This window comes from Oryctolagus cuniculus, chromosome 16 (assembly GCF_051225735.1).
Source record: "Oryctolagus cuniculus isolate XC-2025 breed Fujian yellow rabbit chromosome 16, ASM5122573v1, whole genome shotgun sequence".
In the NCBI taxonomy this organism is placed as follows: domain Eukaryota; kingdom Metazoa; phylum Chordata; class Mammalia; order Lagomorpha; family Leporidae; genus Oryctolagus; species Oryctolagus cuniculus.
In genome coordinates this window covers 83,093,343-83,120,395 of record NC_142882.1, presented here as the reverse complement: position 1 = coordinate 83,120,395, position 27,053 = coordinate 83,093,343, and the positions used below count along the sequence as shown (strand labels likewise).

The window sequence follows — 27,053 nt, the reverse complement described above, 5'->3', positions numbered from 1 at the left end:
GGGTCTCCCACGTGGGTGCAGGGGCTGAAGCACTTGGGCCATCTTCTGCTTTCCCGGGCCACAGCAAAGAGCTGGATCAGAAGTGGAGCAGCCAGGTCTTGAGCCAGGGACCATATGGGATGCCGGTACTGCAGGTGGCCGCTTTACCTGCTACACCACAGTGCCAGCCGCCCTTATACTGTTTTAATGAAATACAATCTGTCCTATTTCTGTGGAGTCAACCAACCATAATCTGAAAGATTTGGGAAAATGTTATGTGGTTGATGTATAATGTATATTCAGGCTTACTGCAGCTAATTCTGTACTGAACACATACATACTTTTCTTGTCATCGTTTAACCAATGTGGTATAGCAACTATTTACATGGCTCTTACGTTATTAGATATTTTAAGTATTATAGCTGTGATTTAGAGTATACAAAAGATGAGTAGCTTGTATGCAAATATTTGGCCATTTTATACAAGGACTTGAAAATCCATGGATTTTGGTACCCATAATCCTGGAACCAATCCCACGTAAATCCCAAGGGATAGTCATCCCTTGGTACACGATCACCACATCATTTGTAAATAGACCTGTCTCGAGCAAGAGAGTAATTTTGCAGTTTTATTGAGATAAAACCAGGGAAGTGGAGAGTGGTAGAGAGCAGTGTTGGGCAGGATGAGAACTAATGCAAGATGATGTCACAGAGTTGGCTCCCAGAGGGACAGACTCCTTTCTTGACCATGTGAGATGCTGACAGATAGGCTATCCAGAAGCGCACTGTTGGAGGAGAAATTTATCTGTTGATTTTCTCTTGCCTTCTATTTCCCTCTGATAGTCATTGTAGTGATATTAACTCCCCTGGATCCATATCTGTGCCTCACTGGAGACCAAAAACAGTGGAATGAATCAGAGGTTGAGTGTTGGTCTCAGTCAGTGGCCCGCCTCTTCTCTTAATTATACTGGCATTCTGGCTTTGCCAAATCAAAAGACTTAACACTTTGCCCAGTGTGGTCTATTTTATATACCTCTAAAAATATTGTACGATTGAATTCTCTCACTGTTTTGCTTTCATCTGTGTATATCAACTTTATTTCAGTGTCTGGTTCACAATAAATGTTCATAAACAAAGCTAGACTGGTTACACGAGTGGAATAGAAAATAGTCCAAAAATTCTCGTGAACAACATAGATCTTGTCATCATGCCCACTTTTAATCTAGGAAAAATAGGCCAGGAAATAATATGTACACTTTCACCATGTAGCTAACAAAGTAAACTCTGCCTTCAATTCATATAGTTTCAAAACCGAATTCCAAAACTATGTAGAACTAATGGTTATATGTGATTGAGTCTTTATAGATGGCAGGAGCAATAATTTCCTTTCTTGTGTAAGGTTATTTTCCCATCAGGAGGTTTTATATATTCTCCTTTCCCTCATTTTAATTTCTTTAAGATACTTTTATTTTATTTGAAAGTCAGAGTTACAGAGAGATAGGGCAAGACCGAGAGAGAGAGAGATTGTCCATCCGCTGGTTCATTTCCTAGAGAGCTGCAATAGCTGGGGCTGGGTCAGACCACAGCCAGAAGACAGGAGCTTCTTCTGGGTCTCTCACATAGGTACAGGGGCCCAAGCTCTTAGGCCATCCCGGTCTGGTTTCCCAGGCCATTAGCAGGGAACAGGATCGCAAGTGGAACAGCCAGGATTTTAACCCATGCCCATATGGATGCTGGTGCTGCAGGCGGTGACTTAACCCTCTATGCCACAGCGTTTGCCCCTTTTCCCCATTTTAAATTTATGCACATAACTTGTCTTGGTCAACAGAATACTGAGAAAATGCTTTGAGGAGATAAAAGCTTTCATTTTCTCTTTGGGAGCAATCAACTCAGTAGCAGTGGCACATCTACCCAATGTCACCACAGTGTGTTGATGACCAAGCAGGTTCTGGGAAGAGAGAGCTACATGCAGAAATGTAAGGCTTGAACTTTTTGGCTCAGCTCTGCAACCAAGTGAAATGGTCCAAAGGGAGTCATTGCAGTCAGTCCCACTTGGAACAGAAAATCACTTGGACATACTCACCTTACCCACAGACCCATGGGAAGATAAGTCATTGTTGGAATTCACAACGTTTAGGGCAGCTTTTTGTGTGTCAATGAATAATTAAAATGCCATATGTAGCCTTTAGTGTCCTTTAAAAATGGATCTTAACTTTACAAGTTAGTTTCAAAAATGCCCCCCTTGGTTAATTCCATTCAAGTATGGCCTTGGAGTTGACCAGAGCCTACTGTCTCTGTGGGTGAACATGGCAGGATGCAGTAGGAGATGGGCACAGCAGAAATGTGCATGTCACCACTAGACACTGCACAAAGCAGGTGACATACAGCTCATGAGGTGCTGACTGCAGAAGAATTCAGAGAGGAGCAGCTTAGTGAGGAGATTCCAATGAGGAGAAAGGAACTGATGTAATCAGGAGTAAACTTGCTAACTTGTAATCATGTGATTCCTAGCAGTTTGTTCAATATAATTATAACAAAGGCATTTCATGGAGACTGTACATGTGTGAAGCAAATAGCATCTCATTTAATAAAGTAGTTGCCCTCTTACCTAGGCTTTTCTCTTCCATCATTCCAGTTGCCAAGAGTCAACTGCAGTGTGAAAATATTACATGGAAAACCCTAGAAACTGGGCTGGCATTGTGGTGTAGCAGGTAATGCCACCATCTGCAATACCAGCATTGCACATGGGTGTTGGTTCATGGTCCAGCTACTCTGCTTCTGATCCAGCTCCCTGTAAATGGCCTGAGAAAAGCAGAAGAAGATGGCCCAGGTGCTTGGGCCCCTGCTACTCACATGGGAGGCCTGCAAGAAGCTTCTGGCTCCTGGTTCCTGGCTTCAGTTAGGCCTGGTGCCAGCCCTTGTGGCCATCTGTGGAGAGAACCACTGGATAAAGATCTTTCTCTCTGTAATTCTTTCAAATACAAAATAAAAACTCTAAAAAAGGCTCTAGAACTGAGTATACTTAAATTCATAACAAGTGAATCAAAAGGTAAATTGATTTTGCTGTAGAAACTTTTGAAATTTGTAGTTTGTTTTATAATATGCATATTTCCATACTTTCTGAGAACCTCTCATGAGCAATTCATAAATTTAAATTGTGTGTCACTCATAGTAGCTTAATGACATCTCCTACTGTCCTGCTATGTGTCCCAGCTGGTGGGTGAACCATTTATTTATCAAATCCACATTGTGTATGCTGCTCTCTACTTGGACACATAGTAGCTGTCTGTTATCAAGTGGACTGTTGTGAGAGAAAGACCATATTCATATGACTGGTATAGTATATTGTTAATTATTCTATTTTTTTAATCTCTTACTGTGCTTAATATACATTTTTATCATAGGTATGTATATCAAGGAAAACATTAATGTATATGTAATATATATATAAACTGTTATCCTCAGTTTCAGGCATCCACTAGAATAACCACATGAGATTCTTATTATTGTTATAGCTACTCCACATTTAATAAAGCTAAAACATATAGAAATTAAATAAGCTGAGCCAAGCTACTCAGTATGAGTCTGATAAAACAATATTTCCTGCTATTAGATTCATCGCTTTGATTGCTTGGTATACTAGCATGTAATTTTATTCATATAATCACCTTATATATAAAAATATAATGCATGTAATCTATTCATTAATCTGCTGTTGATGGGTACGTAGGATGTGTGTATATTACTCTTTTCTTTTTAAGTGACATGTACTGCCATTCCAACAACATATACTGACATTTTAGAATGTCAAAGTACTATTTTTAAATACTGAAGATAGTGATTAGCTGTGATAAATGACATCCCTCTACTGATGCCCTAACTACACCTGTGCCTACTTCCATCTCTTATCTGGATGCTGTAATTGGGATAATCTTTGGTCCTTGTTACTGCCCACAGAACCAACTTAGTCATGCATGTCCACTGCTGAAGAGCCAAAACCTAGTGTTATTACAGAAAATGATATTTTGAGAATAGTGCAATCCAATTTGCTCATTGTTCCTACCCCACTTAATAATATTATCCACTTATTTTTTTAGATATGCAAAAAAAATCTAAATCTCGTTTGTGATCACTTTGAGAAAACATATGAGGACCAGAATAAGGAGTCACTGAAGTGGGTTTTAAACATGCTGGCACATCCTCCCATATACACACAGCAAGCACTATCCCACCTGTCAGCCTAATGTGGCTGGCACTTCGTTTGACTCACACCGTGGGCAACCACTGCCAGTTTCAATTGGCGGGCTGCCTTTATTGATGCTTTCAGGACCCAAGACCTTTTTATTCATGTTTTCCATTAATCTCAGATGCTTTACAGCCTGTATAAAGACAGGAAAACAGATTGGGTCAAATTTAGAGTTATCTTTGAACTCAGTGGTTGAATCTGCTAAGCCAAATCTAGATTTAAGTCAGCAAAGTAGCTTTGAAATGCTGGTTTGAAAAGGATTCAAAGGCTTCCTTGGGTGTCAGTTTCTTGTAGGGAGGAAAGAAGAGAATCTCAATTGAATGTTTGAAGTCCAGGTATACTCCTATCACAAGGATAGCATGTTTATTTTATTTTTCCTACTGGAATGAGAAGAATCATCTCTTGAGGTTGCCTTCCTAGTTACATGTATATTGTCCTTTTCTGTTAAGTTCCACCCCATAATGTAGAGAATTGTTTTCTAATACAGTAATTGTTGATTAGAATTGTGAGTCAAACGCATATAGAGGTATTCATTCTTGGTTTATAGACATAGCAAGAGATTTTTCAAAGCATCATTCTGTAGGGAGAATTGTTGTGGCGACAGCAGCGACTGTAAAACATGATTTCTATTGTGGTGGTGTCCTTTGACCCATCATCTGTCCCCTGTATTCCCCACCAGGAATACACGTCCTGGAACGCATCACTTATTTAGCTCTCAGCAATAATGTGCTACCTTTTATGTGTATACTGTTGACAGTGGGGAAAAAGTAAGAAGTGACTAATCCATCCTCACTTGTTCTCTATGACACTTGGCGTCCTCTGCCTCTGCTGATGTCCTCTTCCTTCAGGTGTTAGAAAAAGTACCCCCTTTTTTGTTTTTAATCTCCTCTCATTCCATAAAATAAGGAGAACAAACACCAACGTTGTTTATTACCTTGCTTAATCATAAGCCTATAACCATGTGTGTATTGTTCCAAAATTTATTCTTTAAGTTCTGATTGTGGCAATGTAAGGTTTTAACCTCCCTTAAATATATTTTTTCATATGGGAAACTGTGAGGGGGATGATTTATAGGTGGAGCTTGTGGAGTTTCATGTTTATCTGGGGGTGCTTCTTCAGTTCTTCCTGACTTAGAGACTGAGGATGCTGTGGGGAGGGCAGGAGTGTTGTATGCTCTGCTGAGGAGGACAAGCCAGCAGTCAGCAGCCACAGCCTGTCCCGGGACCTAGGTTGAGGAGGACAAGCCAGCAGTCAGCAGCCACAGCCTGTCCCGGGACCTAGGTTGAGGAGGACAAGCCAGCAGTCAGCAGCCATAGCCTGTTCTGGGACCTAGGTTGAGGAGGACAAGCCAGCGGTCAGCAGTCACAGCCTGTCCTGGGACCTAGGTTGAGGAGGACAAGCCAGCGGTCAGCAGCCACAGCCTGTCCTGGGACCTAGGTTGAGGAGGACAAGCCAGCAGTCAGCAGCCACAGCCTGTTCTGGGACCTAGGTTGAGGAGGACAAGCCAGCGGTCAGCAGCCACAGCCTGTTCTGGGACCTAGGTTGAGGAGGACAAGCCAGCGGTCAGCAGCCACAGCCTGTCCTGGGATCTAGGTTTGCTTTAGGTTTTGACAGTGCTTCAATCAGAAGTCAGCTACAGATGATTGTAACTCATCCAGCAACTTGAAGAAATGACTGAAAAGAGAATAAAATGTGGTTACAGAGTGACACAGGGTGTCTGAGAGGAAATGACCCAAGAGTTAGCCGAAGGTTTCAAAGTAGCAGGTAAGCAGCACGATGAAGTCGAATGACCTCACATACAACATGAGGACTGTGGTTAGGAGTGTATTTTATTCTGAATTCTTGCTAAGTGAGCACACTGTTGCTGCTCTTGCCATTCACGCACAAAGACACAGAGAAGGGTGAGTGTGCAAAATTATGTGTTGATGTGCTTCACTACAGTAACCAATTTACTGTTAATATTTGTCTCATGACATCATTTCATGTACCTTAAACAGGATGAAGCACTAAAACCTGTTTTTTTTTCTTTTATTTTAAGTATGGGGAAGTTGTCCAACAGTTGAAAGGGCTGAAGGATCGGGCTGCAGGTTGGCTGCTGTGATCCACCAGGGGAGAGGCCCTACAGGGATGCTGCCACCTGTCGCTTGTTCGCGTGTTGAATGTGGAGTGACTAGAAAATGACCACTTCTGGTCATTGTAAATGACATCTGGAGATCAGGAAACTGTCATGCCATGTGTTCAGAGCTGCATCAGCTGGAAGTGGATGCATTCAGAGCCACTGCCCTCCTCCTCAACCTTCATTCACATTTGAGTAAATTGCTTTCTTAGTGACTAATCATTGTCAGAATCTAAGTCACTTTGATTGGTCTGCCTGCAAGGCAGTTTTGAAAATCTACACGTTAGATTTCTGTATTCTACAGCACAAAGAGAGGTACAAGAGACTCCAAAGGGAGTTAGCCTTGATGTGATGTTCACAGTGCAGGTGCACAGAGCCATATTTTTATCACCCCAATCTAAACAGTGACACACTGCAAAAGAAGGCGTTGCAAATACAAATAGTATTTCTGAAACATTTGCTGTGAACAAGAACATTATTTCTGGACCTGTACATCGGTTTCAGCATTTTTCTGTTCATACATATTAACTTCTAATAACCATCATCAGTAATATCGAATATGTTTATCATTAGGATATTAACTGTGTTAATAAGATTTAGAGACAATATAATGATTTAATGTCATTCACTTCTCATTAAATTCTACATTAATTTCAAGAGAATATTCCATGAAAGGACTGATAATTCTACATCAATTATACAAGGTTGGGAAAACAACACAAACTGATTATTTTAGCAAACTGAGGAGCCATTTAGGGGTAAATAATTGATAGGTGGAATTGGCTCCTGCAGTGTGGAAAAGGTTCTTGGGAAAATAAAACGTGCTGTCTTTCATTCTCAGGTGGCAGAGTAAAATCAAGTAGGGTCATTTCAACTATCTCTGAACTCCAGTGAATTATTCAGATATGAGGGTGTCTAAACAGAGGGATGTGGAGGGCAGATATGAGGACTGCCAAGTCAGAGCAACTAAGAGGCAGAAGAGCACAGAAAAAAAACGCGATTCTACTAGGAAAGTAACATGTGGTTTACTTGAGTGAAGGCAATACCGAAATCCTGAAAACCACAGAGCAAATGTGCTTGCAAGTTTTTTAGTTAATAACTAATAAACGGTGATATGCAATGCATGCATTATAACAGAACACAGATTAATGACAAACATTATGGTATGCTCTAGCAAACCTGAGGAAAATGTAAACATAATAAATGAAATATATTTAAACTTTGGTCAATAATGGGATGCTGTTTTAGCATTTTTCCAGTGATAGATTATAGAATTTTTATCTGGGAAGATCCTGCTTGATTGAGGACTGTAATAAGAGTTAAAACTGAATAAAATAAGTAGTTTACAGGAAACTTTATGGTTTGAAAATGTGCACAATGTTTTATAGTATAATACATTTAAGATTTTTTAAGACAAATACAGCATTTCTTAAGTATCTCATAAGCATTTAATTAGGGTGTTTGCATGTAGACTTACTTATCCAGGCACTATATAATGGTGCAACATATTTGAGATTCAGGGAGTTTGAATATGAACAGGCCAGTATTATACAGATCCACAAATGGTGAATCTATGAAACAACTTGTTCTTTAAAATCTGTGATTTTGTTATTCTGCTTGCATTGCATTTTAGCTGTAAGTCGTGTTGTTTAGAGTCTATGTGTTTTCATCTTTCCCAGACTGCCAGGACATGACAGGTGCAGTTTGCCATAACGGCTTCTCGGACTCAACACCTCTCAGGTGTCTCAGGCCAAGGACCTGCCAGATCAGCACTTTGTCTTCTGCAGGTCCCTTGAATGACCCTTTCCTATCACATTAGATCTCAACTTTTCTTTCCAAACTCTCTATGCTGTGGATGCATTTAATGGAGCTGAATTTATCTACACTGTGTTAGTTGTCTCAAATGAGTGTAAGCTCCTCAAATTCATATGGACCAGGGATCTTATGCAACATCTATATATTTCCATTTATCCCCTCGTACAAAATGTCTGTCATTTATCCATGGGCCAAACCCTAGATACTTTTAGAAGCCCCAGACCAAATCTCATGTTGTCTATCATTAAATTTCTCATGATCAGATTTATTATAGTTAACTCTTTGCTTCTGTACTCTCTTGCTCTATTGTTCAAAATCTGTCATATTGTTTACTGTTAAGTTCATGTACTTTAATCATTTCTCCTACAAGAAGCTCTAAGCTCTCTGAAATTATGCATCATGATATCTTCACCTTCTTAATCATGAGCAGTGCTTAAACATAAGTCAATTTCCAGGAAATGTGAGTATGGTACTTAAGTTCTGAGGAAATCTTTAAAATAGACTGTAAATATTCTAGATATGGTATACAGTTGAAAAGTAGAATGTTGGAGTCCTCCAAGATGGCGGAATAGGGAGGGAGCACACTGATAGTCTGGGAAAAGATAGTTTAATAAAAGTGGAGATACTGTAGTCTCAGGGAAGAGTTAGGGAAAAAACTGCAGAGGAAACTCTTCCAGAACTAGTGGAACATGGTGGACCTATGTGGAGGGCACAGGTGCCCACGGCTCGGGACCCCAGCCACTGAGTCTACACACCAGCACTGGAAAGGGAGTGAGGTGAAACCTCAGCAGCCCAAGACACTGGTGGGAAAGTGGCAGGAAGAGCCTAGAAGGGACAAGGCTGGAAGCCCCATGGGTGAAAATTCACCAGCCTAACCAGAGGAGAGAAAAATAAATGAATGCAAGAATGAATGAATAAATGAATGGGACCGATACGGACACAATTCTCTCTCTCCACTCACCTTAAAAAGGCGAGCAGGACAAAGAGCAGGTGTCATTTTGGACATACATAAAAGCTGCACCTGCCATCAGCCACGCAGAAAAACCTGACTCTGGTGGGAAGAAATAACAGGAGGTTAGGACCTAGTGAATGGGTGGAGCTAATGAACTGAGACTGTGGGAAAAAAAAAAAAAAAAAGTTGTGTGAGAACTCAGAGTACCCAAGACGTGAGTACTCTTGGGAGAGTACACAAACTCAGTAACCTTGGCAACCAGGTGCGAGACTGCAGGGGGATTTGAGCTTACACTGAGGACTGCACAGATCCTCTGTGTGCTCCTTGGGACAGAGCAGACGAATATTATACCCACAGGGGCCAGAGCTCAGATATTACTAACTTTAATTCCACTCAGCTGTGCAGAATTACTTCCCATCTAAATTAAAACACACACACACACACACACACACACACAAGAGCAAGAAAGAAGATTGATAATGCCTAACCTGGGTGTGTCACCTTTGGCACACCCTTAACCCTGAAGAACCGAACAGAGCTCTCTGGCCACATCCATCACAAGCCTCTAAGGGTCCATCAAAAACAGTCCAATTAATCTAGAGTCATAGTATAACAAGAAAAACCACCACAGTGAGGAAAAAAAAAAGAATAAATCAATATCTCCACAATGCCAAGCAACAAATGCAGAAACCGAGGAAACAAGAACAAGGAAGGCACTATGATGCCCCCAAATGAACAAGACACCCCAATTCAAGATTATAAAGATGAGATAGAAGAAATGCAAGATAAGGATTTCAAAAAATTTATAAGAACATTTAGAAGTTCTCAAATTCTTGAACTACAGAAAATCCTTACTATACAGCATAGAAAATCTCTCATAAAAATGAAATCTTAAGGAGGAATCAAAATGAAATGCTGAAACATGTAGAACATGAAATTGTAATAGTGAAGAGAAAGCAAAATAAAATGATGAATTCAATAGATCAAATTACAAACGCAGCCGGCGCCACGGCTCACTAGGCTAATCCTCTGCCTAGCGGCGCCGGCACACCGGGTTCTAGTCCCGGTTGGGGTGCCGGATTCTGTCCCAGTTGCCCCTCTTCCAGGCGAGCTCTCTGCTGTGGCCCGGGAGTGCAGTGGAGGATGGCCCAGGTGCTTGGGCCCTGCACCCCATGGGAGACCAGGAAAAGCACCTGGCTCCTGGCTCCTGCCATTGGATCAGCGCGGTGCGCCGGCCGCAGTGCGCCGGCCGTGGCAGCCATTGGAGGGTGAACCAACGGCAAAGGAAGACCTTTCTCTCTGTCTCTCTCTCTCACTGTCCACTCTGCCTGTCAAAAAAATTAAAAAAAAATTGCAAACGCATTAGAGAGCCTTAAAAACAGAATGAGTGAAGCAGAAGAGAATATTGGACTTAGAAGACAGAGTACAGGAAAGTATACAGTCAAACCAAAGAAAAGAAGAAGAAATTAGAAATGTAAAAAATATTGTTGGGAATCTACAGAATACTATAAAAAACCCAACATTCGGGTTCTAAGAGTTTCTGAAGTCATGGAGAGAGAAAGGATTGGAAGGCTTTTTTTAGTGAGATACTAGCAGAGAATTTCCCAGGTTTGGAGAAGGACAGAGACATCCTAGTACAGGAAGTTCATAGAACCCCTAGTAAACATGACCAAAAACATGATCCTCACCACGACACGTTGTAATCAAACTCACCACAGTGAAACATAAAAGATTCTAAAATGTGCAAGAGAGAAATGTCAGATTACTCTCAGAGGATCTCCAATCAGACTCACAGCTGACTTCTCATCAGAAACCCTATAAGCTAGGAGGGAATGGCGAGATATAGCCCAGGTATAAAGAGAAAAACTGCCAGCCCAGAATATTATATTCTGCAAAGCTCTCATTTGTGAATGAAGGTGAAATGAAGACTTTCACAGCAAACAGAAATTGAAAGAATTTGTCACCACTCGTCCAGCCCTGCAAAAGATGCTTAAAGATGTGTTACACATAGAAACACAGAAAAATGGTCATCCATATGAAAGAAGGTAAAGGAAGGAAACCTCACAGCAAAAGATCACAGGGAATTCAAAGCATATATTAGAAAATATCTTTGGGAAAATGGCGGGGCATAGTTACTAATCAATAGTCACATTGAACGTTAATGGCCTGAACTGTCCAGTTAAAAGACACCGATTGTCTGATTGGGTTAAGGAACAAAACCCATCTATTTGCTGCTTACAAGAAACACATCTGTCCAACAAAGATGCATGCAGACTGAAAGTGAAAGGCTGGGAAAAGATATACCATGCCAACAGAAATGAGAAAAGAGTGGGCATAGCCATCTTAATTTCAGACAAAATAAACTTTAACACAAAAACTGTTAAGAGAGACAAAGAGTGGCACTATGTAATGATTAACGGATCAATTCAACAGGAAGATGTAACTATTATCAATGTATATGCACCTAATTACAGGGCACCAGATTATTTAAAAGATTTGGTAAGGGACTTAAAGGGAGACGTAGACTCCAATACAATAGTACTGGGGTACTTCAATACTCCATTCTCAGAAATAGATCAAATAGACAGAAGATCAACAAGGATACAGTAGATTTAAATGACACTATAGCCCACATGGATCTAACAGATATCTACAGATTTTTCATCCTACACTTAAAGAATTTACATTCTTCTCAGCATTACATGGAACCTTCTCTAAGATTGACCACATACTAGGCCATAAAGCAAGTCTCCGCAAATTCAAAAGAATTAGAATCACACCATGCAGCTTCTCGGATCATTGTGGAATGAAGTTGGAAATTAGCAACTCAGGAATCCCTAGAGCATATGTAAACACATGGAGACTGAACAACATGCTCCTGAATGAACAGTGGGTCATAGAAGAAATCAAAAACTTTCTGGAAGTAAATGAGGGTAACAGCACAACATAGCAAAACTTACGGGATACAGTAAAAGCAGTGTTGAGAGGAAAGTTTATAGTAATAGGTGCCTACATCAAGAAATTGGAAAGGCACCAAATAGATGAGCTTTCAACGCATCTCAAGGATCTAGAAAAACTGCAGCAAACCAGACCCAAATCTGGTAGGAGAAGAGAAATAATTAAAATCAGAGAAGAAATCAACAGGATTGAATCCAAAAAAACATTACAAAAAATCAGCCAAACGAGGAGCTGGGTTTTTGAAAAAATAAACAAAATGACACCCCATTGGCCCAACTAACTAAAAAAAGAAGAGAAAAGACCCAAATCAATAAAATCAGAGATGAAAAAGGAAATGTAACAACAGACACCACAGAAATAAAAAGAATCATCAGAAATTACTACAAGGACCTGTATGCCAGCAAACAGGGAAACCTATCAGAAATGGATAGATTCCTGGACACATGCAACCTACCTAAATTGAACTAGGAAGACATAGAAAACCTAAACAGACCCATAACTGAGACAGAAATTGAAACAGTAATAAAGGCCCTCCCAACAAAGAAAAGCCCAGGACCAGATGGATTCACTGCTGAATTCTACCAGACATTTAAAGAAGAACTGACTCCAATTCTTCTCAAACTATTCAGAACAATCGAAGAAGAGGGAATCCTCCCAAATTCTTTCTATGAAGCCAGCATCACCTTAATTCCTAAGCCGGAAAAAGATGCAGCATTGAAAGAGAATTACAGACCAATATCCTGGATGAACATAGACGCAAAAATCCTCAATAAAAATCTCGCCAATAGAATGCAACAACAGATCAGAAAGATCACCCACCCAGACCAAGTGGGATTTATCCCTGGTATACAGGGATGGTTCAGTGTTCGCAAAACAATCAATGTGATATACCACATTAACAAACTGTAGAAGAAAAAAATTATTATCTCAATAGATGCAGAGAAAGCATTTGATAAAATACAACACCCTTTCATGATGAAAACTCTAAGCAAATTGGGTATAGAAGGAACATTCCTCAATACAATCAAAGCAATTTATGAAAAACCCACGGACAACATCCTATTGAATGGGGAAAAGTTGGAAGCATTTTCACTGAGATCAAGTACCGGACAGGGTTGCCCATTCTCACCACTGCTATTCAATATAGTTCTGGAAGTTTTAGCCAGAGCCATCAGACAAGAAAAAGAAATGAAAGGGATACAAATTGGAAAGGAAGAAGTCAAACTATTCCTCTTTGCAGAAGATATGATTCTTTACTTAGGGGATCCAAAGAACTCTACTAAGAGACTATTGGAACTCATAGAAGAGTTTGGCAAAGTAGCAGGATATAAAATCAATGCACAAAAATCAGCATCCTTTGTATACACAGGCAATGCCATGGCTGAGGAAGAACTTCTAAGATCAGTCTCATTCACAATATCCACAAATACAATCAGATACCTTGGAATAAACTTAATCAATGACGTTAAAGATTTCTACGATGAGAATTACAAAACCTTAAAGAAATAGGATACCAAAAATGGAAAAATCTTCCATGCTCAAGGATTGGAAGAATCAATATCATCAAAATGTCCTTTCTCTCCAAAGTAATTTATAGGTTCAGTGTGATACCAATCAAAATACCAAAGACATTCTTCTCAGAGCTGGAAAAAATGATGCTGAAATTCATATGGAGGCACAGGAGACCTCGAATAGCTAAAGCAATCTTGTACAACAAAAACAAAGCTGGAGGCATCACAATACCAGATTTCAGGACATACTACAGGGCAGTTGGCTGGCGCCATGGCTCACCAGGCTAATTCTCCACCTGTGGCGCTGGCAACCTGGGTTCTAGTCCCGGTCCAGTGCTGGTTCTCTCTTGGTTGTTCCTCTTGCAGTCCAGCTCTCTGCTGTGTCCCAGGAAGGCAGTGGAGGATGGCCCAAGTGCTTGGGCCTTGCACCCACATGGGATACCAGGAGGAAGCTCCTGGCTCCTGGCTTTGGATCAGCACAGCGCACCGGCGGTAGCATTCATTTGGGGGGTGAACCAACAGAAGGAAGACCTTTGTCTCTGTCTCTTTCTCTCTCACTGTATAACTCTGCCTGTCAAAAAAAAAAAAAGCCAAAAATATGATTAGCTTCACATTCCAAATATCATCTGATATATTACAGCAAGTTATCTAGAAGGTAGTTAAGAGAATACAATTTTTAAACAAAAGCAAGATGAATAATGACATTCTTTGAATATATTGACTGATAGGAATGTTCTAATTTCTATTATCTCTTAATGTTTCTTGGCATCAGAACTCTGAGGTCAATATTAGCCAAGTCATTAACTTGTAGAAGTATGTAGAAATACGAAAGCACAATTTAGAAATAACCAATTGTGAAGCAACTGATTGAGATTAAGAAAATGAAATTTTTAATGTATATCTATTATGAGGCATTATAACAAATTCCAGTTCCTCTTAGGAGCTTAGCAGACATTAAACAGGTTTAAAGTTGTGGGTAAAAGCTCAATATTGGGTGTTAGACTTATCTGAGGTTAAATGTTGTGTGTGTTAGACTGTGACTTGAGCTGGTGGTGATATCTTTTCTATTCATAATGGAGCAAATTTTTAAAAATTGCTTTGGATTAAAATGGAAGGCTGTGAGATAATACAGTATTGCTTTAATATGTAAGGAATATATACCTCTTCCTTATAAAGTTAGAGCTTTAAGAAAAATCTCTACATTGTAAGACAAAAATACCAAAAAAATTACTGAGAAAAAGCTAAGATTAATCCAAATAATCCCTATACATTGTAGGTAAAATTTTAGAATTCAATATATTCTTAATGTAGCCAATAGGATATTTTTTTAACCGAAATGAATAATTAGTTAATACTTTTCCTTTAAGATGACTCATTAATCTCCTTTCAATTTAAAAATCACTTATTCCACATCCACTCACTTGTTATCATGTAAAACCTGAATTATCTGGTTCTCCCTGTTAGAATTCAACTTAGATTTGAAATTTACTCCAATCCCACATTTTCCTTTTAGATGATACCAAAGATTGTCAAATTTCCCTTTAGAATTTACCATTATAACTTCTAAAAACTGTTATGAGGCCTTATACCTCATGCATATGTGTTTTATCTTCACAATTCAATTTCAGATCTATTCAAGATGGACTGCTCCGTTTTCTTGTCTATACAATGGGTATAATCAAGATAACTATATCAGGAGAATGTCAGAGTATTGGAAAAATGTTTAAGAGTGCCTGGCACATACTTTAACTTATTTGTGAAAAAAATTTTGTTTTGCATTTGTTTAATTGCTTATACTATGCTGTATTTTAGCACATTTTAATGAAAATGTCTTGAACAATGAGAATGAAATAATGGAGAAACTGGTTAATTTGATGTTAAGGTTGTTTCAGGATAAAAATTGGTTTTGGGGCTGGTGCTGTTTCGCAATAGGTTAATCCTCCACCTGTAGCGCTGGCATCCCATATGGGCACAGGTTCTACTCTTGGCTGCTGCTATTCCAATCCAGCTCTCTTCTGGGGCCTAGGAAAGCAGTGGAAGATGGCCCAAATCCTTGGGCCCCTGCACCCACATGGGAGACCAGGAAGAAGCACCTGGCTCCTGGCTTCAGATCGGTGCAGCACCAACCGTTGAGGCCATTGGGGAGTGAACCAAAGGACAGAAGACCTCTCTCTCTTTCTCACTGTCTATAATTCTACCCTCTCAAACAAATAAATAAAATCTTTTTAAAAATTGGTTTTAACCCATACAAATACATCTAATAGGAAAATTAATAATATCTTAATGAGATAACTAAATATGTTTGTATTTGTAAAACTTAGATAGGCTTAGTGATTAATTGAGTGGGTGATTGAGTGGGTTTCTCAATCTGTTCTCTGCATTATCTACAAAACATGAAGGTACTTTTTCAAAGTTTATGGGAAAAATGGAATTGAAAGATGTTTATTTTGGGACAAATTTTTTTGAACTCTTTACATTGCTTTTTCATCACCCATATTTTCCATGAATGTTTTAAAGACTTCTGATGCGTATGAATTTTTTTCATGGAAATCTTGTCATTTCATTTACTACAAAGATTTTAAACTCACTTTATATACTACATAAGTTCTTATTCCTGTTTCTTAATATGGGGAGTTGTGCTGAATTATCCTACCTTTCTTCTCCATGAGACTTAGTAATACTTAGGGTCTAATGCACCCACAACAAGGCTGCTCTCATAGGCATTGTTAGTGTCCGATGATGTAAAATGGGATAGACAAGTGTGGACAGATCGCTGATGTTCTCAAAAAGTAGAACAGAAAGGTTTGAGTGGGGTGAGGCAAGGGTTTGGATAGCAGAGGTTGGTGACGATGCCTTTCAAGTGTATGGTTATTGTAGTGGATTGGATGTTAGTGACAGTTACTCATACAAAAGTCCTTGCAACATTCCGCTTTGAGGAGAGATGATGTTTTTCTGTCTTTGTACAGTTTAAGATACATATGGTAAATCTTACCTGTACATTCTCAACAAGGGTGATATTACCCCAAAGAGATGAAAATTAGTTCTTGAGAGGTGAAAGCTCTTATTCTTTCTAAACAGACAGTATAATTATGGTATTAAATTCCATGGGGAATGATTAGTAAAAAAATTGTAACGTTCTTTGTGAACGGAATATAATAAAAAATGTTGAATGTTGATGAGATAGATGGAGTTTGAAAAGTGGCTCTGGGAAAGTTGTGTGTATGTGTGTGTGCATCTGATTGGAATCATTGTGCAAATAAGAGTCAAAGCCATGTGCATAGGTGAGTTCCCTAGGTCCAGTGAATTCCAACTCAGGCTTCACATTAGAACATTAGGGGAGTTTTAACATCCTTCCTGGAGCTCATCCTGTACAACTTTAAGTTTTAAATCCTCTTGAGTGAAGTGTATAGTTAGGATTAAAAGCCACTGATGTGGGGAGAGGAGTACATAATGAATAAAAGTTCTGTACCTAAGCCTTGTGGAATTCGCTCCCAGTGCACCTGCCGTGAAGGACAATTGAAGACTCCACAGGAAGTGATTTGTTAGCCCAGGAAAGAGCACAGTGACAATGAAGAGGCTGCATTGTACACGTTTCTGATTGTGCCAAGAATTTGGAGAGTGCTATGAAAATATCCACTAAATTGACGAAAATAGACTCCGAGCTGTTTTGATAGCTCAGATGAGGCTGTGGGTTGAGGAGGGAATTACACTTAGAGGATGGTGACAATGAATGTAGGCCACTCCTGAGAGCTGATACACTCTGAAGATAATACGTGGCAGGGACTTTCCTAACAGAAGCTTGAGGCTGTCGTAACTTAAAGCACGGTGCCATCAGGCAAGCTCTGTCCTTTCTCTCTTCCATCCTCTGCACCTCAACCTTCGTGAACTCTACTGATCAGAGAGCAATGACTGACTGCTGCCCCTGCTGTAAGCAACAGATGGTGGGGCACTGGAAAAGGCAGGATTTGGAAAAGGAGAGTGTGGGGAGCAAGGGGTTAACTTAGGAGCAGGGCATGACAACAGAGTGGAAGCAAAGGTGGGCTTTGGAGTCCTGCTCTGTGTCTACACCACAGGACTACCCTTTGGCAAATGAAGATCCATTCAATTTAATGACCAAATCTTTGTCATTCTTATATGCCTAAGTAAAGGAGATCTGTCTCAAGTTTTCCTTAAGGATAGACTCTCCTCAAATGTTTCTGTGTTTGATAACTATCGCCAAAGCCCATGAGGAGGTAAAATCACTTCTAGAAGTTGCTGGAATTCTGCTGGATTGGTGAACATCTGTTGGAGAGCATGCCTCTTCATTGAAAGTATCTTGATGATGGGTGGCAATGTTCCCCTTCAGGAGGACAAACAAAAAGGCTTTCAGACATGGGAGGAACTCTAAAACTTTCTCACACTCACTTTGAAAAAGCTACTTGAGGGGCCGGCACTGTGGCTCACTTGGCTAATCCTCTGCCTGTAGTGCCAGCATCCCATATGGGCACCGGGTTCTAGTCCCGGTTGCTCCTCTTCCAGTCCAGCTCTCTGCTGTTGCCCAGGAAGGCAGTGGAGGATGGCCCAGGTGCTTGGGTCCCTACACCCGCATGGGAGACCAGGAGGAAGCACCTGGGTCCTGGCTTCAGATTGGCCATTTGGGGAGTGAACCAAATAACCCTCTCTTCCTCTCTCTCTCTCTCTCTCTCTGTCTATAACTCTGTCAAATAAAAAAAGAGAAAAAGCTACTTGAAATGCTAATCTGGCAGAATTAGGGCAGAGGATAGAAAAGGGTGGAGTGGAGGAGAAGAAAACAGGGAGAGAAGCGCTCCTGAGGTTCTTTGGCAGATGCAGCACTGTGTCAGGACCTATCTACACATCCGAAGGAATATTTAAATTCTTGGTAGTTGTGGGTCATTTTCTTGTGAGATTCCTATTCAGGTGATCATTGCTGCAGTTTGAGAATGGATCACATGCCATAGCCTGAAAAATCTAAATACTAGGAATACTGGCTACTGGCATTTTTTTTTTCTTTAGAAATGGCATGTATCTTTTTTGAGCTTCTGTTGGATTAACATCTTCTTACTGATAGATGAAAGCATTGTATAAATAAAGAAAATATAACTGCTTCTATTTTATATTTCAAATTCTCCATAATTTGCTTTGATCTTTGGTTTTAATGTTAGTTTTGTTTCTGCCATATCAAAGTTTAAAATACTATGCAGCTAAATTTACCAAATCAAAGAGAATACACAAGTTATGAAGCACTTAACATACAGTGGATCAAATTAAATTTTTAAAGGACTTTTATTTCTGGGATGGGGGAGAGTTCTTTATTTCTCACATGCTGACAGTAGCCAGGGCTGGACCAGCTGTAGCCAGGGACTCCATCCAGGCCTCCCACACAGGAGTCAGGAACTCCAGTACTGGAGCTGTCACTGGTTGCCCCACATTATTCCACATTACGTGGAATCTAGAGTTGGTAGCCAACTTGGGACTTGCACTGGGGCCCTTCAGTGTGGGATGCTGGAGTCCCAACCACAGCCTTACGGCAAAAAACTGTCCCCAAGGACAGTTTTAATTTTAATTAAGTTTTTTTTTTTACATGTCATGGGGAACTTGATGAAAAATTAATGACTTTGCATTTTCAATATACTGACTAGAAATTACACTTCTTTAGTCTTCCTTGCATGTATCAGTAATTGCGGTGTTCTAACCTTTATTGCATTAATTTAATGCCCAGTGACCATTTTAATTGAACATTCTTTGTACATTTAGTAAGTAGATTATAGAAGCAAGTGAACACTATTTAAAAACTTGGATTACCATCATCTAGGCACTGAAGAAAGGTCATCTCAACTTTCATCTCATTGTAAAATGCATATATTTATCTCCTCATCTTTTGAATATCATTTTCAGGATAAAATAAAGAATATTTTTGTTGTTGTTGAAGTATTAGTGATAATATCTTTTATACAAATGTCTTTTGCTACCCAAATAACACCTTCTGGGCAATGAAAACCTTGAACATAGAAGCTAGAACCTAGAAATTCAGTCACGCTCTCCCACATGAGTGGCAGAAACACACCTATGTGAGCCACACCCGCTAACTTCCCATGTGCGTACTAGCAGGAAGCTGGAATCGGGAGTCAGAGCTGGGAAACCAATCTAGGTACTCGGATGTGGGATGCAAGCATTTTTAAAAAGATTTCTTTATTTCTTTGAACACAGAGTTACAGAGTCAGGGAGAGGCAGAGAAAGAGATCTTTGTCCCCTGATTTACTGCTCGGTTGGCTACAATCGCCCCTGCTGGGAGAGGCTGATTCCAAGAGCCTGGAATGTCATCCGAGTCCCATGTGACACTGGTGTAGTGGCCCAGGGATTTGGGTCATCTGCTGTCGCTTTTCCATGCAGGGAACTGGATCAGAAGTTGAGCCATTGGGCCTTTAACCGGTGCCTATACGGGATGCCAGTGTTGCAGGTTGGTGGCTGCCCATATGCATACATAACACAAGCACGGAGATGGAGGCATCCTTGTGGCAGGGACCCTGGGGAACACAGCAGGGACGCCTCTCCTTGAGGAAGAAAAAAGCTGGCCAAAGGCAACAATGATAGAAGTTTTCAAGCAGGGGCCTTTGGGGAACAGGGAGGTGACGGGATCTTTTTGAGAAATACCACGGTTGTGCTGAGGTCAGCGGCAGCGATTCAGGTGCACACAGGTGTGATGATGTGGGGTGGTTATGTAATAATGCTGTGTATCCAGAGTATTTGAAAACTCAAAGTTGTTTGTGCCAGGGTAAATCAGGCAATTCCCTGCTTTGCTCAGGACCCAGAATTTATAGACCAAACTCTCTTCTGGGCCTGCCAGCAGGAATAAAACCTGTGTTCCTGTTAAGAGCGTTGGTGCCTGTGTCTGAGATTCCTGCCACATCAGAACTGGTGTCTTAACCACTCAGCCAAATGTCTGGCACTGGTGCAATTCTTTTTTAACATGTGTCTTCAAAACAGAATAAAATTTCAAGTAACTGTTCTTTCTATAAAAGGAGAAGGAAATAAAAACAAATTCCCTCTGGGGAAAGCCTGGTAGACAGTATCAGACAGGATACGCATTAGCTAGCAGTCTTTCTGAAATGTCAGGGTGTCTAAAAATCCCACGAGGAAGTTGTTTGATTTATTTCTAGGCCTCACGGCCAGGGATGTTGATGTGATTAACAGGTGGGGAGCTCCTGGGATTGCACAAACAGTGGAAACAATCTTTGTCTTCCCTGTATTTACAGTTAGGCAGAGTCGGCGTTTCTTCTTGGTGCATACTGCTAAACTAGGTTTACAGAATATCCGTGTAAGTGAGTTGTAGCTGGCAGGGTGTGAGTGGAAAGCAGATTATGCCCTGGCTCATAAAACCTTACTCAGCCCCTTTGTCCCAGCAATGTTCCCTTTCCAGGACTAGGTGTTGCAGATGTGCCTGTTGGAGTGAGCTTGAAAGTCAATGAAAAATGATTAGGACTAAGTATCTTCTTCTGAGAAATTCCCTCCAACTTTGGGGCACACACAAATAATCTGTGTTCTTAATAAAGCCACTGATTATCAAATCCTATCACCAAGGATTCTAACTCAGTAGGTCTAGAGAAGTAGTCAGGAATATGATTTAAAAAAAAAAAATTACCAGGTGGGGGATGATAGGCTAAGTTTATGCCTGTGGCGCTAGCTGCTTCATGTCCTGGCTGCTCCTCTTCCAATCCAACTTTGTGTTGTGGCCTGGGAAAGCAGTATAAGTTGGCCAATGTGCTTGAGCCCCTGCATGGGAGACCAGGAAGAGGCTCCTTGCTCTTGGCTTTGGATCGGCTCAGCTCTGGCTGTTGTGGCCATGTTGGGTATGAACCAGTAGATGGAAGACCTCTCTCTCTGCTTCTCCCTCTCTGTGCATAACTACCTCTTAAAGAAATAAAATCTTTTAAAAAAAGAAATTATTAGGTTGGGGGCTGGCATTGTGCCATAGCAGATTAAGCCACGACCTGTGACCCCTGCATCCCGTATGCCCACTGGAGTCCGGGATATTCTACTTTTGATCCCGCTCCCTGCTAATGTGCCTGGGAAAGCAGCAGAAGATGATCCAAGTTCCTGGGCCCCTGCACCCACATGGTAGACCTGCAAGAAGCTCCAGGCTTCAGATTAGCCCAGCCTTGGCCACTGCAGCCATTTAGGGAATGAACCAGAGGATGGAAGATCTAATTCTCTCTAAATCTTTAACTCTCTAACTCTGCCTTTCAAATATATGTTTAAAAAATTACAAGGCCATTGGTCTGTGTGATTCTGAACCCACAATTTAGAATTGCATTTATATCTGTAACAGTGAATGTTTTCTTTCGAAAATATTCATTTGTTTAGAAGAGAGAAAAGAGACATCTTACTTCTCCTGTCTCACTCCCTGGAGGATCACGACCAGGCCAAACCTTGTAGTCAAGAATTCCATCTGGCTCTGTGTGGTGGGGGCAGGTTCTCAAGTACTGCTTCTAAGTACATTAGAAGGGCTGGCGCTGTGGTGCAGGAGGTTAAAGCCCTAGCACGAAGCATCAGCATCCCATATGGGTGCCGGTTCTAGATCTGGCTGCTCCACTTCCAATCCAGCTCTCTGCTATGGCCTGGGGAAGCAGTAGATGAGTCCTTGGGCCCCTGCACCTGCAGGGAAGACTGGGAAGAAGCTCCTGCCACTGGCTTTGGATCAGCTCAGCTCCAACCTTTGGGGAGTGAACCAGTGGATGGAAGGCCTGCCTCTCTCTTTCTGTCTCTACCTCTCTCTGTAATTCTGTCTTTCAAATAAATAAAATAAATCTTGAAAGAGTAGCAGGCACTGGAACCTGGAATTCCAATATGGGATGTTAGCATCCCAGGATATAGCTTAACCTGCTGTGCCACAAAGCCCAATCCACAGTTAATATTCTTGATGCTGATGTTTGGAATGGTTTACTTCCTACTGAGCTATCTACATTTGTGTTTATAGCTATCTTTATGATTATTTTAGAAGAAATAGCATTTTAGATCAGAGAAAAAGGGAATTGGATCTGAAGAAATCATCTGGTTAAGTTCAAATTCTAATGAAGTTAAAGGCCTAATCTCATTCTTTCTTGATAATTCATCTCAAACTATATAATATCAGTTCTTGGCTAAATCATCGCAAACTATATAATACCATCTAGTTCCACTGTTCCCTCAGGAAATATTTTATATCTTCATAATGATTTCTTATTTTTTTTCTGAGCCCCCTCCGTATGCTTACCTCCTTTAATAAATAAAGAGCGAGAGAGGAGATCTTGATCAATATTGTTAATACAGACAATCTCAGAAAAATAATTCCTGGGTTTAACATAATTGCATCTTATTTGTATTACATGTATTTTATACATAGTGAAGATAATGGCATTTCATGGATATATCAAAGAAAATTTATCTTTTTCATTTTTGTATGCCTAAGTTATATTTTGCAACTTTTGTATGTAAAAATTTTTAGCTTTTTTTTTTATTAAGGTTTAAAGACATTGTACATTTTCCAGTGGTATTTTAGTTGCATTTTGAGTACTTATTTCAAACAGCTTAGTGTTTTATGTAAATTTTGTATTTGAAACAGCTGTTTCTATTACATACCATGGGACAGGTGGAGAAACAGAGACTTGGGTACAATAATCTGCTCAGTTAATCGCATTACAGTTTAACTTTCATTCATCTCCTTTGTCTACAAAATACTAAAACTTGTGAAAAAAATCATTAATCATGAACTTCTTTCTGTAAATATCTTTTATTTTGCAACAAGTTTCATCATAAAATCTGTAGCCATTGAGTGAAAGTCAAGGAAGAGCCGTTCTAAATTGTTTATTCGCCTTATTCATTGTATCAGGGCACACACATTTTCTTTCCTGAAAGATACTAATAATAATTTTCCCTTAATGCTTTCCCACTTTGAGCTCAAAGTGCTCCTGAATACATTACTACACCAAATCCTCCCATCAAGCAATGCAAAAGAGAAGGCAATTCAATGCATATATAATTGGTATTTCCACTTCAAAAACAGCATTAGATTTCAAGTTACCCAGTATTTGGTGGATCTTATTTTTGAGCAAAATGCGGTTTATGTTTATGTACTAAGGATCTTATCATCAAAGTAAAAATAGTTGGATTATATTACATTATCTGTCATCTTTCTCTAGGTGGGATGTTTTTTATTTTGGGTAAAATTATCTTTTGTTCTTCTCAATGGAGTATTGAAATGTTCATAGTTTAGAGTCCAAATCTGTAAATGAGATCACTAGCCTGCATTTACTATGCTAATTCATCTTTTCTTATAAAACAATACAGATTTTTCTCAGTAGTTGCTGCCTTTTCAGTGAGGTATTGATCTGATTTTGGGTGAACAATACAATATTGCAAAAATCTAGTTAAAAAGATGAGCATATCAGATAACTAAGTCCAGCAGTGTACCATTTCTTATTAGAGAATTTGCATTTCCCCCTTGAATAGTTTATCTTTCCTAAGTCAGATAGTATTAAAAATGCATATGTATAAAGAACAGCTATGGATCATTTTATAACATATTAGATATGGGCAATCTATTGAAAAGAAAAAGTCTATTAGGAATTGTATCTCATGTTGACTTCTTTCAGAAATTAGATTTTTACTTTTCATAAGCTTTCTTAGGATTACTTACCAGAATATCTAAATTATTTTTCATAGTTGATTCTGTAGCATATAAAAGCTGTCTAATGTGTTTACACCTGATGAAACATTATAATGAGATTGGAAATTAATCTGGTTATATTGGGTGCAATAAAATGATGCATTATTAATTATACTAGCACTGCCACTAAGAAAATAAAATGTTCTTTTTATTGAATTTTCAGGTTAACCTTTTGCTCAGAAATGCATTAGAGAAAAGATTTTTAAATGAGATGCCTGAATAATGATCTTATATCTATCTTATCTGCTCAGAAATTTGAGGCATTTTGGTGACTTTCCATTAACCACTGATACGTACATCTTGAAATTGACCCTAAAGTTTTAAAAACAATATAGAGGATCAGTTAGTTCCAGATAATTGGATAATTATATTTATGGTAATGTTAGCACAAATAGAGAAGTAATTCTTTTTTAAATGCTGAAAAAATGTCTGTTTAGAATTAGCCAGCTGGACTCAGTTCAGACGGTCCTGGTTTTCTTGGCCACATCCTATGCATCATCATCAGTTGCCAGTTGGACCTAGGCCGCCTTCCCCCCATCGGGCCTGGTCAGGGTGTTGGCTTTGGCTACATCAGTGTCATGGAGTTTCTCCACAGCTTGCTTGATCCGATGCTCCTTGGCCTTGACACCCGTAATGAGCAGCCGTGTGTTGTCTTACGTCTTCTTCGCAGCAGACTTCAGTGTTCAGGGAGCTTGATGATGGCATAGTGGTCAAGCTTGTTTCTCCTGGGGGCTCTCTGCAAAGCCTATCTGGGCTGTTGCCAGAGGTGTAGCGTCTTGGGCTGCAGGAATGTAGGTAACATTGGTTGGTCGTTGTGTGTGGCTGTGTGGACGCTTTTAGGCACTGCCTTCTTGTCTTTCCAAATATTTGCTTTGGCAGTGGCTTTCAGAGGGGAAGGAGCTTGCTTGTTCTCCTTCAGTGCCATCCTAGTGAAAAGCAGCAGCAGGTGAAACATTTATCCCAAAGTGCTAGGTGAAATTTGGGAGGATTTGTAGTGAGAGTACATGGTTTAGGATAGACTTCTGTTCTGGAATTTTTTCTGCTCTAAGTTAAAAGGAAAAGTACAATGTTGGACGTGAATGTAGCAGAGGTAACTGATATCAAAGAAAACTGTCAATGAGAAAGCCAAACTCTAAACTGAATTGGCTCCCAAGAATATAGAGACCGGGAAGTCCCACCATAGCTCACCTGCAAGCTGGAAGACCAGGACAACTAGTAACATTCACCCAGAGTCCTGACATCCTGAGAACAAGGGCAGATGCTGGTACATGTCTCAGAACCCAACGTCTCAACAACGTAGAGCTCTGAGATCCAAAGTCAAGAGCAGATGAATTTCCCAGCTCCAGAGGAGGGAGGGAGGTACTGGCCACGCCTCTGCCTTTTGTTCTTTGGGGTCCTAACAGATGGACTGGATGTTGCCTGACCACACTGCCTGTCTCTTCCAGAAGTACCCTCACAGACACATCTAGACACAGGCACTGCCTGCCAACAGACTTCTGCTACTGTATACTGTTTGGTAAATGAACTGGGGGTTAACTGTTGTCTTACCTATGGAAACCATAATGTTGTTTGCAGTCATCCACTTTGATGGTGGGACAATGGCTTGGGTTATATTTAATGGGAGTTCTTTCCCACTATCTTTGAAATGTCTCAAGTCTCAAGAACATTACATTCCTCCTGGTCTCCTTTGGCTGGAACTTTGTGCTTATTTATCTCACTTCAATGCCTGAGTTGGCTAGGGGATGACCAGATAGCTTGTGAAACATAACTGGACGTGTCTGTGAGGGTGGAAGAGATAGGCAGTGTGGTCAAGTAACATCCAGTCCATCTGTTAGGACCCCAAAGAACAAAAGGCAGAGGAGAGGCCAGTACCTCCCTCCCTCCTCTGGAGCTGGGAAATCATCTTCTCTTGACTTTGGATCTCAGAGCTCTACGTTGTTGAGACGTTGGGTTCTGAGACATGTACCAGCATCTGCCCTTGTTCTCAGGATGTCAGGACTCTGGGTGAATGTTATCACTAGTTGTCCTGGTCCTCCAGCTTGCAGGTGAGCTATGGTGGGACTTCTCGGTCTATATTCTTGGGAGCCAGTTCAGTTTAGAGTTTGGCTTTCTCATTGATAGTTTTCTTTGATATCAGTTACCTCTTCTACATTCATGTCCTCCACAACTCTGATCAAAGTCACTCTCTTCCTCTTTGTTGCTGTACTTTCCTCACCTATAAAATTCTCTCTAGGGAGATAGGGAGGGTAGGGTGGGAAGTATCAGGTTCTTAAAATACATGGAATGTGTTACCTTCATATATATATATATTTAATTCTCTGTGATCTTAGAGAAGTTGAGCTCTTTTAGTTTCTTTTTCTAAACCATTCCCTGAGAATCATAACTTGAAGACACCATGAAAGGTAGTTTACAGTATGTTGCTGTGTAATGAAATATTGCCCATCCCTTAGTGGCAGAGGTCACTTAAATGTGTTGAGTGAAGCAGTCAACAGTTAACTTGCTGCATTGCATTTGTCAGCCCTACTTCATCAGAAAATGGGTATTTTATCTGCTCTCATGGTTTGGTGGCACAGGTAAGCCAATTCTAGCACAGTCTCTGGTGTATAAACAAGCTCAGTGCATGTTAGTTCTCTTTCCCTTTTCTTTATGTGGGAAATTCCTTCTCCATCTTCCTCCTGTCCACTTCATTCTCATGCCTCCCCACTCTGTTGCTCAAACAATCTCCATGTAATTCTTTCCTGTGAGAGCACAGATATGCAGGGTCTTGTTTGACCT

The 27,053-nt window shown here is 40.2% G+C and overlaps 2 protein-coding genes across 11 annotated transcripts in view; both read left to right on the top strand.

Annotated features, from left to right (window-relative positions):
- Nucleotides 1-27,053, top strand: part of ZNF804B (zinc finger protein 804B) — a 530,395-nt gene that overhangs the window by 105,924 nt on the left and 397,418 nt on the right. The window lies entirely within an intron of this gene.
- Nucleotides 1-27,053, top strand: part of LOC149121849 (uncharacterized) — a 282,117-nt gene that overhangs the window by 65,567 nt on the left and 189,497 nt on the right. The window contains exon 2 of one of the 9 annotated variants that reach the window (XR_016222806.1): nucleotides 6,263-6,550. The exons of the other annotated variants lie outside the window; for them this stretch is intronic. The gene's annotated coding sequence lies outside the window, so the exon portion shown is untranslated. Of the gene's footprint in view, nucleotides 1-6,262; nucleotides 6,551-27,053 lie in introns of those variants that run through there. 9 annotated transcript variants of the gene reach the window in all.